The 14,471-nt window shown below is 48.9% G+C and overlaps 1 long non-coding RNA gene across 1 annotated transcript; it reads left to right on the plus strand.

The window, feature by feature from the left end:
- Positions 1–1,161: 1,161 nt before the first annotated feature.
- On the plus strand, positions 1,162–8,527 carry LOC114484734 (uncharacterized). Its single transcript, XR_003677961.1, has 3 exons — positions 1,162–1,833; positions 2,961–3,021; positions 7,574–8,527. It is a non-coding gene; the product is annotated as an uncharacterized lncRNA (long non-coding RNA).
- The last annotated feature ends 5,944 nt before the right edge of the window (positions 8,528–14,471 follow it).

Genomic DNA, 14,471 nt, shown 5'->3' on the forward strand with positions numbered 1-14,471 from the left:
TGTTCAGTTTCAGGGCATTTCTGGGTTTCTAGCCCAGGGATTGTACCTCAGGATACTCTGTGTCAGTGACCCTGGTAACCAGTTTGTCAAAATCCAGGTGTTAGCATGCTTCATGGGCAGCCGAGGGATGGGAGGAGGATTCACAGAAGTTATTTCTAAACCTGGGTGTTGACCAACAACATAACTGTACACAGAAGTGGACACAAACCACAGAAAGATATCCCACGACCCAGAACTAATCAGTTTCCCAACTCAACTTCCCCTGAAATGGATCCCTAAATGCCCCGGCCCCTCCTCCACCCACAGCAGAAGGATGGAGAGAAGTTGGAGGCGAAATAGATGGTGGGCTTAACCAGTACGGGTCCAGATACATCCCTCTGCAAACTTCACACAACAAGTGCCCCCTGGGACACACTGCTAGGCTCCTCCCAGGGCCCTGAAACTGAAGCTCCATCCTATTCACAATCCGTCGGTCCTGCTGATGGGCCTGGGAGAGCTGGTGGGCGGGCACAGCCCCTGGCAGAGGAAGGTGCAGTGAAGGCGCTCGTCCCAGTGGCTGGGGAGGCTGGCAGACGCTGGGACTGGCTCCAGGCAGGTGTGGGATGGAGAGGACCCCGGGTGGCAGGGTTGGCCTAGATGATGTCTCTACCATCCCTAACGCATGAGATGCCGTGCAAAATCCATTCATTGACCTCTAGAGTCAAGCAGCACAAATAGAATTCAGCCCTCTATTGGTGATGAGTCTCTAATGTCTGAAACTTTATTCATTGTGTGACAATCTAAACATCAGCATCCAGGGACCCACACAAGGTTTGGATCCCGTAGAATCAGGAGGGCTCAGTCCAGCTCTGAGTGACCTTGAAAGTCTTGGATTCCCATCTGTGGAATATTGCCCACTCTTCAAGCAGAGGAATAGAGAGGGGAGAAGGACATTGCTTATTTTTATTTTTTGACTCTGCTGCAAGGTTGAGCATGTTTAGATGCCATGGGTGAGGAGTCCAAAGAGAGGGAGGGTGAAGATGCAGGAGCAACTGGGATAAGAGAGAGAGCAGAACCCCAAGGGACAGGGATTCTTGTCCAAAGGATATCAGGCTTCCTTATTTTGTTCCAATTTTGGGTTCAGAAAAACAACACCAACCATTGGGACCAGCACCTGATTTCCCAGGTTCACACACAGAAACATATGTTTCGTCAATGGAGCTACAACTTGGGTTGAAGATATTTCACTCTATGAGCTCATTATTCACCAAGGGAATTGATTTATTTACAGACCCACCTCTTTCCACAAATGATTTTAGGTGATGTTCAGAAAACAGATATGTGAGTCAGGAAAAAAGGAATAAAAAAATAATGCATTAGGACTGGGGGCATCACAGTTGGGGGAGAATCAAGATGGCAGAAGTTTAGGCAAGGCAGAAAAACCCTATGGTATTACCCCTACCAAAGAAGCTGAGATGCAAATTTGGTTCTGATGGTTCCAGTAGCCAAAGCAAAAACAAATATGAATTGGGCTCTCAGATTTCAGCGTTCATGAAAAGAAAACAAATGATTTCCTCAGGGAGGCAAAATGTCTCCTGGTGCGTGTGTGTACGTGTGTGTGCGTGTAATGCCATTTCTTACATTGGGCTTCTTAAGTGATTTGATGCACTGTCTCCTCAAGAGCTCAAGGGTTTTTCTTCTGTCACCACTGCATGCACGTGGAGAGTCTGATGTTAAAGTACAATTCTGTGGCAGGGAAGGGAACAAGATAATAAAGGCTACGTTTCATGAGGAAAATTCTGGAACCCATGGAGAACTAGATGGACTCCGTGCCTTTTCTCAACGGGAGTGTGGGTAAGAGTTGCTCTGGACGTGGATAATTGCTTTTGAAAAGTGCACCGAACCTGGGACTTTTGTGTTATTGGTTGAGGTCAGACCCAGGTAACTCAGAGAGTTTATTAGATGGTCACGTTGCATGTATTTTGGGAACTGAGAATCCAAACCCAAACTCTCCACTAGAAGGAAACTGGGGCAGGTGGGGAGAGGGGGGAAATTAGAAACATTAAGAATGAGTGGGTTTCCCAAAATTCTATTCCGTAGAGAATATTGGAAAAGTTATTTTAACTGGGAATTTTTTTTTTTTTTTTTTTTTTTTTTTTTTGTTTTGGTGGCAGGGTCCTCCTCATGACCAAAGAGGGGGAAAGAACCCTCAGTGATATTCCCACAGAACATCAGTTTGGGCGCCATATGATTTCTCAGAGAAACCAGCAAGAAGAAATCACTGTCAAATGTACCCTTCCATAGCCCTCTGCCATGACATTTTTTGGAGAACGTCTGCTGGAATGGGGATTGGAGTTTAAGACAAATGGTTATCACGTTATAATCTCTGGCAATAGTTAACCAGCAGGACTGGTTTCCCCACTGATTCCCAACTCTTGACAGTAAAACTGTGTGCGCCCACATAAGAGAAGTTTGTCTGGAGCTCTCTGAGGTTGGAGGATGGGCAGCCAGCGCCGCTCAAAGCCATTTTAATTATAAGGTCCTGTTTTATGCCACTTGAAATTATAGTTTGATTTGCCCAGGTTCCTGCAGCTGTGTTTAATGCAGAGCCCAGGCACGCATGAATCCTGGAATCCATAGGGCATGCACACTGCTTACCCCGTAGCCTGGTCGGGTCCTCAGTCAAAGCCTGGGGACAGGTCCCTGAGAGCGGTGAACGTCGTATTGTTTATTAAGAATTCTTTAAAAGGGGTTCCCGAGTGCAGCCAGGCTGAGTTAGGACAGCGAGAGCCATTCTGAAACCCTGCAATCGTGACCCTCGCTCTGGATGATTCACCTTGTTGTCTTTATGACAAACATGCTTGTAGCCAGTCTTTGCTCAAAGCATTCATTACCTTGTGTGACATTTACCCCGATAGCATTTTTAATAGTTATGTTTTATTCATTCTTCTTCTCCCTTTCATATCTCCTTGAAAAACAAGGAATCTTGGTCTTTTCAGAGAGAATAATTGCCCGTGATTTTGGAAGAAAACAGGTTTTGTGGTAAGTTTAGAAGCTCACGTGACTCCTATCATGCCTTGTTTGGGGGCAGCTGCAGGAGCTGCAAGAATTTTCTGGAAGCTGAATTTGCATATCTAGCCTGGGACCCACCGTGATGCCTGCGGCTCATTTTCGTAATGTTCCTGCTCACTATAGAGTTTGAGTCCTCACCAAGTCCCCTCAGTTAACTTAGGCTGCACCGTGTGCTACTTGGAGCATGCCTGTCCCCAGGGGGTTGGGAGGCGTTGGAGGGCATGGCACTGACAGCCATTCATGAGTGGGTCACAGAGCTAGCTCTGCCTGCATCACCTTGAGATCTCACAATGGCCTTGTGTACTAGGTTATGGGCTGAATTCTGTCCCCTCCAAAAGAGATGTTGGAATCCTAACCCCCTGCACCTCCAAATGTGACCCTTTTTTGAAATAGAGTCTTTATAGAGGTTGCCTAATTCAAACGAGGTCATAGGGTGGGCTCTGCTCCCGTGTGACTTACATGACTGGAGTCCTTATAAAAAGGTGATATCTGGATATAGAGACAGGCTCGCCCAGAGGCAGGACTACGTGAAGAGTCACAGGGAGGACACGTGTGAAGACCAGAGAGATGCTGCCACAAGATCATCTGTGGGTCCCAGAAGCTGGAAAAGGCCAGAAGGGTCCTTCCCTTAAGTTTCAGAGGGAGCACAGCCCCACAAGCATCTTGATTTTGGACTTCAGCCTCCAGAACTGTGAGATCATAACTTTCTGTGGTTCTAAGCCTCCCGGTTTGTGGAACTTTGTAACAGTAGCCCTAGGAAACGACTACACTAGGGGATATTATAGTTTCCAGTTTATAGTTGAGGAAACTGAGTCTGAGGAATTTCTCCAAGCTCTTTTAGCAAGCGTTGTGGGATAAACTCAAGTATCTTTATCTTTAGAGTTCCTTGGTACCTCCCACCCCGAGGACAGGGATGTTTCGTACGGATGATAGCCATTATAGGTAACAGCAACCCTGCTTTTGGAAGGTGGTGGTGATAAACAGAAGCTTCCACATGCCTGGCACACAGACTGCTTTTCTGCATATTTCACCATTTACTCTGTGCACGAACTCGGCTGCTACGAACAGGTAGAATGGGCACGATTATAAATGATGAAAGCCCTTCCTAGAGATGTTGGTCCCTGATTTCAGCCAAAAGATAAGAAACGGACGCACTTAACATCTACCTGAGAGGACGTGGCACGAGCCGGCAGCTGTGCCATTTAGAGATGAGAGGAAGAGTCGCTTAGCAGAGAAGAAGGAATAAGTCAGCCTGATGGGCTACAGGACTCAGAAGGTGGCCCCTCAATAACTGGCTTTGAGTACAAGATTGCAAGAGCAGGGTGACTTGCCAGCATCACTCCTGATTGAAGCCTGGAAAAGTCTGGGTTCAGGTACTCCTGAAATCTCTGATTCCGGGCAGCAGGCAGGGCTCCCAAGGAAGAGAGCAGCGTTGTAGAAACACATGGTCCCTCACTGTATTATATTTCCGGCAGCTTCTTGATCAAGACAACCATCTGCATAATGTAGGCACTCTTAATCTGTACTTGAGTAATTGTAACCATAGATCACAGAAATTCATTCACATGGCACACAAGATAAGAGATGAAGAAACTGCTTTGTGCATGCAAATCAAAACTGCTTGTATTCCTGAACATCATGGTGGAAAAAAAATGTGAGTTTCCAGATGTGCTAGCGAGAGATTTTCAAGACCTACCGTCACTCTGTAACACATTCTGATGAATTTTTCAGCGATGAAATATGCCTTTGATTAAGGAAGGTTTTTTTTCCCTTTTTGATAAGTCCTGTGTGCAGAGGGGTACTCGTTTAGTCAGGATGTCGAATGCAGAATGAAAGGATAAAACCTTCACTTTGATTTACGATCTTGGTTATTAATTTCTGATGCAGCTTTTTGGTTTGGATTATTTGGGGCTGGAAGCATTTGGCAACGTATATGAGGAGCGGGCGAGATTTACTGGCACAGACATCACAGCAGAGGTCTACTTGTGAAAAACAAAACTTCTAAAAGAAGTATTAAACCCCACGTTATTAGTAGGTACAGGAAGAAACTTTAAAACGTAAAACATAAGATGATAGAGACTAGGATCTCTGCACACGTAACTTCTGAAGGGAACCCCATGTGCAGGGCTAGAGTCACATTTTCTCGTTTCCTGTAAGAGCTGTGATTCCAAACCCTTTGCACTAGGATGGGGTGTTTCCTGGATCCTGGTGCAGTCGGCTAAAGATCAAGACCAGTTAATTTTGCTAATGACCATATGGGTCATAAGATGTAACTTTGACAGGTGATTTTTCTTCCCTTTTGTGAATACGCACAGTATGGGCTGGCTGTACCAAAGTACCAGCTTCGGGAGTGGGCAGAATTCATACCATTTTTAGCCTGGGTGTATCAGGTGACACCTTGCTGGTGGCTTGGGCAAACAGCCCTAAGGTGATGTGAGGGTGTCAAGCTGGCCTGGCAGGAGGGAGTTCAGACTTGGGGGCATCCGAGGTGAGAGGGGGCTGGGTACCTGGTGCCCTCTCACGAGGTGTCTGTTTCTCAGGACAGTTCTGGTCTGGTGGCCGTGGCCATGGGGATGTACCTGACCTGGGGTCTCCGGGCAGAACTTGGGATGGAGTCGCTATTCCAGAGAAATTCAGCTGGGCCCCCCAGCTGGCTCAAAGACCAGCTCTGGTCCCTAGCAGTGAGTTTGGCTGTTCATCTGGGAATGCGCTTTGCAGACGGGATCCAGAACTGTGGGGAGGCCCAAGGTGGAGGTCAAGGCGTAAGGCGATTCGTAGAGGGAAGAAAAGCCTAGTCGGACGGCAGCACACATGGGCGGGGGTGGGGAGGTGAGGGAAAGGAGGCCTACAGTTTGGGATCCTCTGCCTGCCTCACTCGGGATTGGAGATTCTCCCTACAACACCTAGAATCCAAAGCACTGGCAGAGTGAAAGGAGAGACGTGTGCGTAAGTAGGTAAGGGGCTGTGTCCCCTCGCCCACAGGGATTTACAGGAAAGCCAGGAGCGCTCTTCCCAGAGGAACAGCTAGAGCTGGGGCGGGCGATGCCAACTCGTGGTGCCATCTCCATGCCCTGCGCCCCGAGGCGGCTCTGCTAACATCTGCTCTCACTCTTCTGCGCCCTGCCCTCCCCGCCTGCACTTCTGCCCTAATGGGGCTGGAGGACTTTTGCCCTCTCTGCTTAGCCAGACAGGAAAAGCATCCCTGCCTGGGCTTGCTTATCTGATATTTTCCAGAAAACCAGCACGTGGGATTGTCTTTTATCAGATGTGGAGCAGAACCGGCTGGTAGGAGAGGAGCACGGGGCTATAAAAGCCAGTGCATCTGGCGAGAGAGGCCTGAGGACGCTGAATCGCTTGGAATTAGCTGAGAGCATTTGCTGGAGAAGCCATGGGAGAAAGTAGAGATGGGGCGGCTTGCGAGCTGCCCGGCTCCCCGTTTTCACCTGCCGCTTCTCTTCTGAGGTCCTGGCAGGGAGGACAGAGCCCTTCCCTCTGCCCACCTCTGAGCTCTGTCCTGAGAGATGCTTGGCCGCCTGCCTAAGATGTAAAGCCCTGTGTAGTACTTCTCCCTGCAGACCCGGCCAGCCCAGGCCCGTGAAAGCATCTCCGTAAACAGAGGCACAGACCCACTTCCTCTGAAATGCTAGCGTGGATCTGATCTTCAAATGAGGAAGAAAAATGGAGGAGAAAGGAAACAAACCATTTCAAGCAATTAATCATCAAATGACCGTGTATCCCTACAACCCCCGCCAAAGAGATTAAATTTATGAAACAACTGATTCCAGTTACAACGAACATTTAGGCAAAGCAGATTTTTGATGAATTTTTCAAATGAGCCGATGAGTCAAAGAATCGTAATTCAGTCAAAATTGTTAAACCAGAGCACAGTCGCCAAGAAGCTGGAGTGACTGCCTTTTAATGGTCTAAGCTGAGACACGAGAAGACAAATACATTTAGGGGATTCTTTTGCTTTGTTTTTTTTTATGTCTGAGGCATAATCAGTTTGGCATGCTTTGCGGTAATTAACGTTTGCAGAAGGGTGAATTTTAGAGATATGGACGTCCTCTGGGAAATACAGGGCGAGGGGACGTTGATACTCGTGCTAAGAAACAGAGTTCCAAGTCCCTGGAGGCCAGGCTGCTCTTTTCTGAAGCTCTCGGACGCCCTTGTAAAGCCTCAGGGAAAGTCTTCTGGATCACCCCTCCACTGCCAGCACACGCGCAAAGGCCGGACAAGCCACAGGTGCAGAGGGGAGAGTCAGGAAAGGGTCACGGTGCCAGGGGCTGGGCTCCAGATGGGCAGGCTGACCCGCCCTGACCTCATGTCCTCGGAGTGGTGTTTCCTTCACTTCTTCCAAACCACACACACGCGGGCTGGGCCTAGACTCGAGAAAGAATTCCAGTTGCTTAATCCTGACCCCTCCGCTTGCTAACTCCCTTCTCATCTCCTTGTTTGTGGATAACTGAGCAGGCAAGGGAAGAGGAGCAGCTCTGAGCTTCCCCGCTTTTTCTCTTTTCCTTAGATTCCACCCTCCCAGGCTTGTGAAGCTCCCCTGGAACCATCTCCCCCAAAGAACCATCCACCCCTTTTGCTTGGACAAGCTCCCGCCATCTCCCTGGAGCCGGAGGAGGCTTCACTCTCCATCTGCTTTGTCTCCATCAGCCAAAGCCCTCCTGGTCCTCACCCTGGAACCCCGTGGCTGGGGTCCTCAGAAAGCTCGCTTTGATGGGGGAGATGATCACCTCTCCAAAATACCCACCCGTCCCAAGATATGGGGTGACGTTGCAGATCACAGGCTGGTCTTGTTGGCGCCTGTCAGAGACGTGCTCAGAGCATCCCGAGCCAGGTGCAACTTGGCCACAGGTGCTTTGTTCCTCAGGATGGCTGAAGTAGGCGGAGTCTGGGGAATGGTGCCCAAACCACAAAATGAGTCAGCTCTTTCTGACGAAATCGTCTGCTTTCTCAGGAACAGACAAGGAGGTGCTGGAAACTTACAGTGAAATTGGTGGCTCTGGAGATGTCTGATTTGGCAATGGGGCAACATAACCCAACTTGTCAAGCGCATTTTGAGGTGCCTCCTCTGAGAAGAGCTATTCCCTTCTTTCCTTTCTCTGTGGTATAAATCAGCCCTCAGGTTACAGCAAACCCTGCTGCATCTCACGAATATAATGAAACATAATGGGAATGAGGTGTCTGTGCAGAGATGGGCCCAGAGGTCATCCCAGCATGTGAGTCAAAGGTGCTGTGAAGTACACCAGGCGTGTGTGGGGCTTAAGCCGGGCACCCGGGCGTAAGCTCGGTTGTCCCAAATTGCCTATACCTGTCGTCTGGGCTGGGACAGGTCCTGGGGCCAGAGGTGGACACAGCCCCAGGGAAAAGCCCAGTTACAGGCAAGAAGCAGGGCCCACCATCCTCCCTGAAACCACGGCCAGTCTCTGGATCTAAACCCAGCCCTCGTTTCTGTGCTTTTGTAGAAAAGGACACACTGAGAGATTGTCAAGTGCTTTGCTACAAAAAATATAACTTTCTCTCATTCTTATTTCCTAGTCTACCAAATCTCTTATTTTTTCGTTTAAAAAAATTTTTATTTTATTTTTGTCTGCATTGGGTCTCTGCTGCTGAGTGCGGGCTTTCTCTAGTTGCGGCGAGAGGGGGCTACTCTTCGTTGTGGTGTGCAGACTTCTCATTGTGGTGGTTTCTCTTGTTGCGGACCACGGGCTCTAGGAGGACGGGCTTCAGTAGTTGTGGCACGTGGGCTCAGTAGTTGTGGCTCGCGGGCTCTAGAGCGCAGGCTCAGTAGTCTTGGTGCCCGGTCTTTGTTGCTCCGTGGCATGTGGGATCTTCCCGGACCAGGGATCGAACCCGTGTGCCCTGCATTGGAAGGCAGATTCCTAACCACTGCGCCACCAGGGAAACCACAGTCCAGCTTCATCTTGGCAGCCTGACACTGGTGTTGAGTGACCCTCAGGACCGGTTCCTGGGCACTGATGTCTGCTCCATCATCTGTTCTAAATGCTCACGTTATATACTGGCATGTGGAATTGTATACACAATGTGATCACAACTGCATCTAAAAAATTTTGCATGTGGCATGAACCGGTAGGAAACACAGAAGGATGCCAAGAGTTGGCTCTAGGTGCTGGACCTTTTAGATAATTTCCTTTCTTTATCTTTCTTTATTTGCCCCACTTTTTTGGTATTTTGAAAATTTCCACAGGTGATTTTGTTCTGCTTTTATAATGAAAAATAAGTTAATATCAAAACAAAATAACAGATCATGAACAACCCTAGGAGGCCAGGCCCTGGACCTCGCTGGGCAGATGAGTAGATTTAAAGCAGATTCAGTGTCCCCTGGAGGCTGGCGGACAGTATGGCATTGCTGTCGGGTCTCCTGGGAATAACCCAGGAGGGACTCCAGCCCCAGGAGAGAGTGTGTATGTTTCAAAGCGTCCACCTTCTGAGTCCTGCCTGTGACACCTTCCCTTTCACACGGATGCCAGGAATAAGTAGTCAAACACAAAGAACCTTCCTTCTGTCAGGAGCTGTTTCGTCCCATTCTCATTTTATAAAATCAGAGGAACTCATGAAGTCGCGGGGGGTGAGACCATCTATTTGAACTACTTCATGTTACAAATGAGACAGCACAGAAATATTCACCAGAGCTCTTCCAATTAAAAGCAGGTTTGGACCAGGGAAAAGCACTTACCTTGGGTTACTGTCAGCGTCTCTGCATCCATCATTTCCACACTCATTCATTTTGCTATTTTTGTGTGAGAGACAGTAGAATATTTCATCAGAAAACGGGACAAATCCATTCACGTACAGCCATTAGGGATTCGATTCCCCAGATTAATTTGGTTTAGGCTTAAATAGAGAAGAAGCCGTCTGGTGCTTCATTTTTCAACTGGGAAGAGATCTAGCTCCTTCTCCCTGTGACCTGGGGTGCCTGGAGCAAGACACCGAGGGGGCTGGCAGATGCTGGGGGTGCCAGGGTCGGGGTGCCAGGGTCCGGGCGCCGAGCAGGGGTCTGGGTCAAACGGGTTGAAAACTGCTGGCTGGGGATGAGGATGCTTGTGAGATTGTCAAACGTGGGAACCGAGGGCGAAGACGGAGGAAGCAGAGCATGGGAGGCAGGAGCCTTTGCTCTGTCCCCATCTAACGGTGTGGGGTGTCTTTTCAGTCTCCTCGTAGCGGACTTCCAGCAGCCCACCACACTGAGCTTTAAACGGTCTTTACTAATTTTCTATCCCCCGTCCACCCTCTCGATCGTGCATTTCTGTCTCTTCTCACTGTGATCTCTCATCCTCGGGCCTTTTCTCGTGACACTGGTCTCTCCGGGGGGCCTCTCTTCCTCCGCAGGCTCAAGCCCATCCCCTGGGCGCCCTGGATCTGAGGTTTCCTTCCTTTCCGGGTCTGTCAGCCTCTGATCCCTCAAAGGCATCACCTCTGTCACCTCAAAGTTAGCACGTCCCCAGCCGGCTGATGTAGTAATTGAACAAACCCCGTGCCCTGGTCGGAAGCTGAGTGGTTAGAAAGTGGAGACAGAGGCGGAGGTGGGGGAGGTGAGCGGGTTCAGAGGCCCCCAGAACACAGGCTCTCAGGGGGGCGAGTCGAGGACGGCTTACTTGCCAAAAAGGTCTATTTACAAAGGTGCGGGAGCCTGAGAAACCCCAGGGAACCGAGGGTACGCAGACTGGTCGCATCTGGGCCGGAGGCCCCCGGAAGCTGGTTGAGATGCCCATTCCGACACTCAGTGGGCAGGGTGGGAGCCCAAATTCCACGTCTCACTAGGACCCCTCAGGGTGGACACGCTTTGAGCGGCCAGGGTGAAGGCTCAGCCGCCTTGAGAGGGCGGCGATCTTTGGTTGAGGGACAGAGATGGCTCTCCCTTGGGGCGGGGGACCTCACTGGGGAGGGGCCAAGGGGACAACGCGCCTGACCTGCCTGCCCCCTGCCTCTCTCTGACCTCCTGCTGGGCTCTTCGCTGGCCAGACGCAACCAGAGCTACCGCGGGGGGAACCCAGTTGGCGCCGTCTCCCAAGGCAGAGAGCGCTGTGGGAAGCGTGGAGGTGCAACAGCGCGGACAGGGTCCTGAAGCTGGAAACGCGCAGCCCCAGGGGAGCTGCTGCTTCCCTCTGTGAAAACCTTCTGTGGTCCTACTGTACAGCACAGGGAACTATAGCCAATATCCCGTGATAAACTATAGGGAAAAGAATACGAAAGAGAGCGTATATATACGTGTAACTGAATCGCTGGGCTGTACAGCAGAAAGTAAGACAACGTTGTAAATCAACTGTACTGCAATAAAATAAATGTTTTTAAACCTTCAAAAATATTAAGAAAAAAAAAAAAAAAAAGACAGGAGAACCCAGCACCCTGCCCTGGGCTGCCTGGGCTCTGCTCCTGCTTCAAGAACCTGTTTGCCCTGTCTGCATCTTCTTGTCGCATCCCTCGGCGACCTCAATTTTCATCTTCTCCGGGGCAAGTGCAAACCGCTCCCGGGGACCCTACCCAGCTGTGAGGTCAGATCAGGGACCTGAGAGGTCTGACTCAGAAGCTAAAGAGGTGCTGCCTGCGGAATCCCCCTGCAGCTTTGCCGAAGAACCGAAGACGCTAGGCTCACGGGAGAAAGTTTCTGGCCTTTTGTCCACAGGAGCTGACTGTGGCCTTGCTGTGTGTGGGAAGCCTCTCTGCCTTCACTCACTGAAGTGTGGCCTTCAAACAAGCCAGAGAATTCTCTGCCAGACATGCGCAGGGGCCACTCAAGACCAGGTTCTTTACCCATCGTGTACGGTGTGGGAAACACCAGGGCCTACCTACTTTCTAAGCAGCTCCCGACCACACTGCCAGAAAAAATGGTTACAGTCTGGATAAAAGCTATATGGGCTCTGAGACATAAAAGAAAAACTGCAAAATCAAAATTCAGAAACGTTTAAAAGTCCACAAAACTATACGGTAATAACGAATCAACTCAACTCATAAGAGATCTGGGGATATATTTAATTTCTCTGAGGATGCCCTGTTGAGAGGCCTCCACAATGTAAGTGTCCTGAGCCCTCAGAGGTCTGAAAAAGAATGCCCAGTACAAGCACTCAGTGCCACAGAGCTTGAGCTGCAGACTGACACATTTTATTACTGAGCCATTAAAACACAAGTCAAGACATGGCACATAGCGTCTGTAATGGGGAAACGACTGCTGCTTAAATTATTAGGAAGCTCGGAAAAGGATTTACCCAATCTGTGAATGCTCCTGTCATATTCCCAGCTCTTCAGTCTTATGAAAGTCTATTTTCTCTCTTCTAAACATTTGCCAATTCACCGTCCCAATTCCCATTTTCCCTCCTGCAATTCCATTTGCTTACAGGGTCAGCCCCATTCGACTGCCCTTGTTCTCTGTAGCTGAAGATTCTTTAGGATCCAGTCAGTCTGCGTGTAGGGACTTGATAATAGCTCCCGAGCTGGCTGGGTTGTCTGGGGACTGGTGCTGAGATGGGTTAGGAATGAAGAGGTCTGTTGGGGTAATTGTTGTGGAAGTCAAGGGGAAGGAGCAGGGTGGGCGGGGGGCGCCATCTGGCTCCGGTGCAGACCCAGAAAAGTGCCTTGAGGAGCCCTGTGATGGGTGGGGATGGCCAGGGCCTTGATGGTCTTGCTAAGTCATTAGCTAGGGGCCACCTGAAGAAGGGCATGACCGTGGCTCCAAGCTGAGATGAGCCCTGAAGGAGCCCATGGCTGGACGTGCCAGATGCACGTACCCCTCCAACTGGGCAGGGAGTTCTTTCTAGAGTTTCACCTGAGTGGTGCATCTCTGGGGCAGCGACCACCTCCTCTGAGCTCGGATGAAAGCCTGCTGCGTTCACTGCCATTTTGGTTGATGAAATGCAGAGGTTTGCAGATGGAGGATCGCCTTCCAGGAAGTAAGATGCCCACGTGTGGAAGCAGACCCGAGTCGGGGATCTCATGGCTCCACCTGCCTGCCCACCTGCATTCTGGCTTGAGCTTCCTTGTGATGGACGTTTCCAGGCAATTTTTGGTGGAGCGCTGCAGACCTCTTGTGTCCGAGGATGTAGAGTTCTGGGGGAGATGATAAGCCCCAAGGGTTCCTCAAGGTAGAGTGTCATTTCCTGAAAGCCGTGACCTTGCAGCCGGGAGATGACAGTGGCATCTCAGTGTCATCGGAGGCACCAGGTAGGTGCTGTCCCATTGAGAGGTTGACCATTTGGAGAAACAAGGCCTGCCAGGAACATGCAGTTTTGATGGGTCCAGGCCAGGCTGACCACCACCACAGAGTGATTAGTCTCCAGAACTGTGTTCCATGGGATCTGCATCAATTCCATAATTTTCAGCTCAGAGGATGGTCTTTAGCTCCCATAATTATGGAGCGCTTTTCTGATTGTGAATGATTATGGAGTGGTATTTTCAAAACTTCCCTCTAAAAATAATGGGTTTAGAATGATTTAGAGCAACCTTCTAAATATTTTAACACGGCCCCGCATCTCTGTTTCAGCTTTTGCCCGCTTAGGCTGAAATTGCTTAAGATTTATGACTCTTGTTAAAGAATGCTCTGGTGTTAAAATCTCTATAGAAAAAGATAATTAAAAATAGCATTAATTTGCACAAGTTAATTATTACAGCATGAAGCATTGCAGAAGATTAAAATGATCTCACCAAAGCCATCAAAGGATTTTATGGTTAGAAGGATGCTGATTTTCCACAGTGATTTTCCAAAATGCATCTCCTGCTGTGCCGAATGACCTCTCCTTCCAGAACTGTTTTGACTGTTTCGGCCATTGACTCAAGGCCCATGATGAAACTTACAGTTTATGAAAAACTTAACACCTATAAGGTAAGAAGGAAAATGTACATAATCTGCTTCTCCTAGTTCCTTAACTGCCACACATTAAGAAAAAAAGCAGTTCTGTTTTGCTTGCTGACAAATTATCACATTTTATTTCCTTTCAGGGTCTGGATACTATGACTTTTCCCACAAATCTTGTCTTTGAGTCTCAATCTCACTCAAAGTCATAGAGGCCGAATACAAGGAAACCGCTCATCACTTCAGCTTATTGTTTTATTGTTGTATAATTTTAACAAACACTATGGTATCTGTGAGGCTTAAAGTGGGACTTATTCCTGGAGGCTCCATTTAAATGTTGCCACAGGTTTTAGAGGCCTTAGAGAGGAAGCTAGAATAAGTGGAACATTTTCCGCGGTTAATTTTGGCCAAAGGCAAGCAAAGTACAATTCTTTTTCTAACAGAACATAGTATACCAAAGGACAGCCATTTGTGTCAGAATAGTTTCATTTAAGGTTAACTATATAGGGTTATTCTCCTGAAGTCAGGAAAAAAGTATTTCTAGCATGTTGTGTTACACAACCCTGCACTCATGGTCTTCATTTATTATTGAATAAGTCTGTGGTAC

Source organism: Physeter macrocephalus, chromosome 2, assembly GCF_002837175.3.
Source record: "Physeter macrocephalus isolate SW-GA chromosome 2, ASM283717v5, whole genome shotgun sequence".
Lineage (NCBI taxonomy): Eukaryota > Metazoa > Chordata > Mammalia > Artiodactyla > Physeteridae > Physeter > Physeter macrocephalus.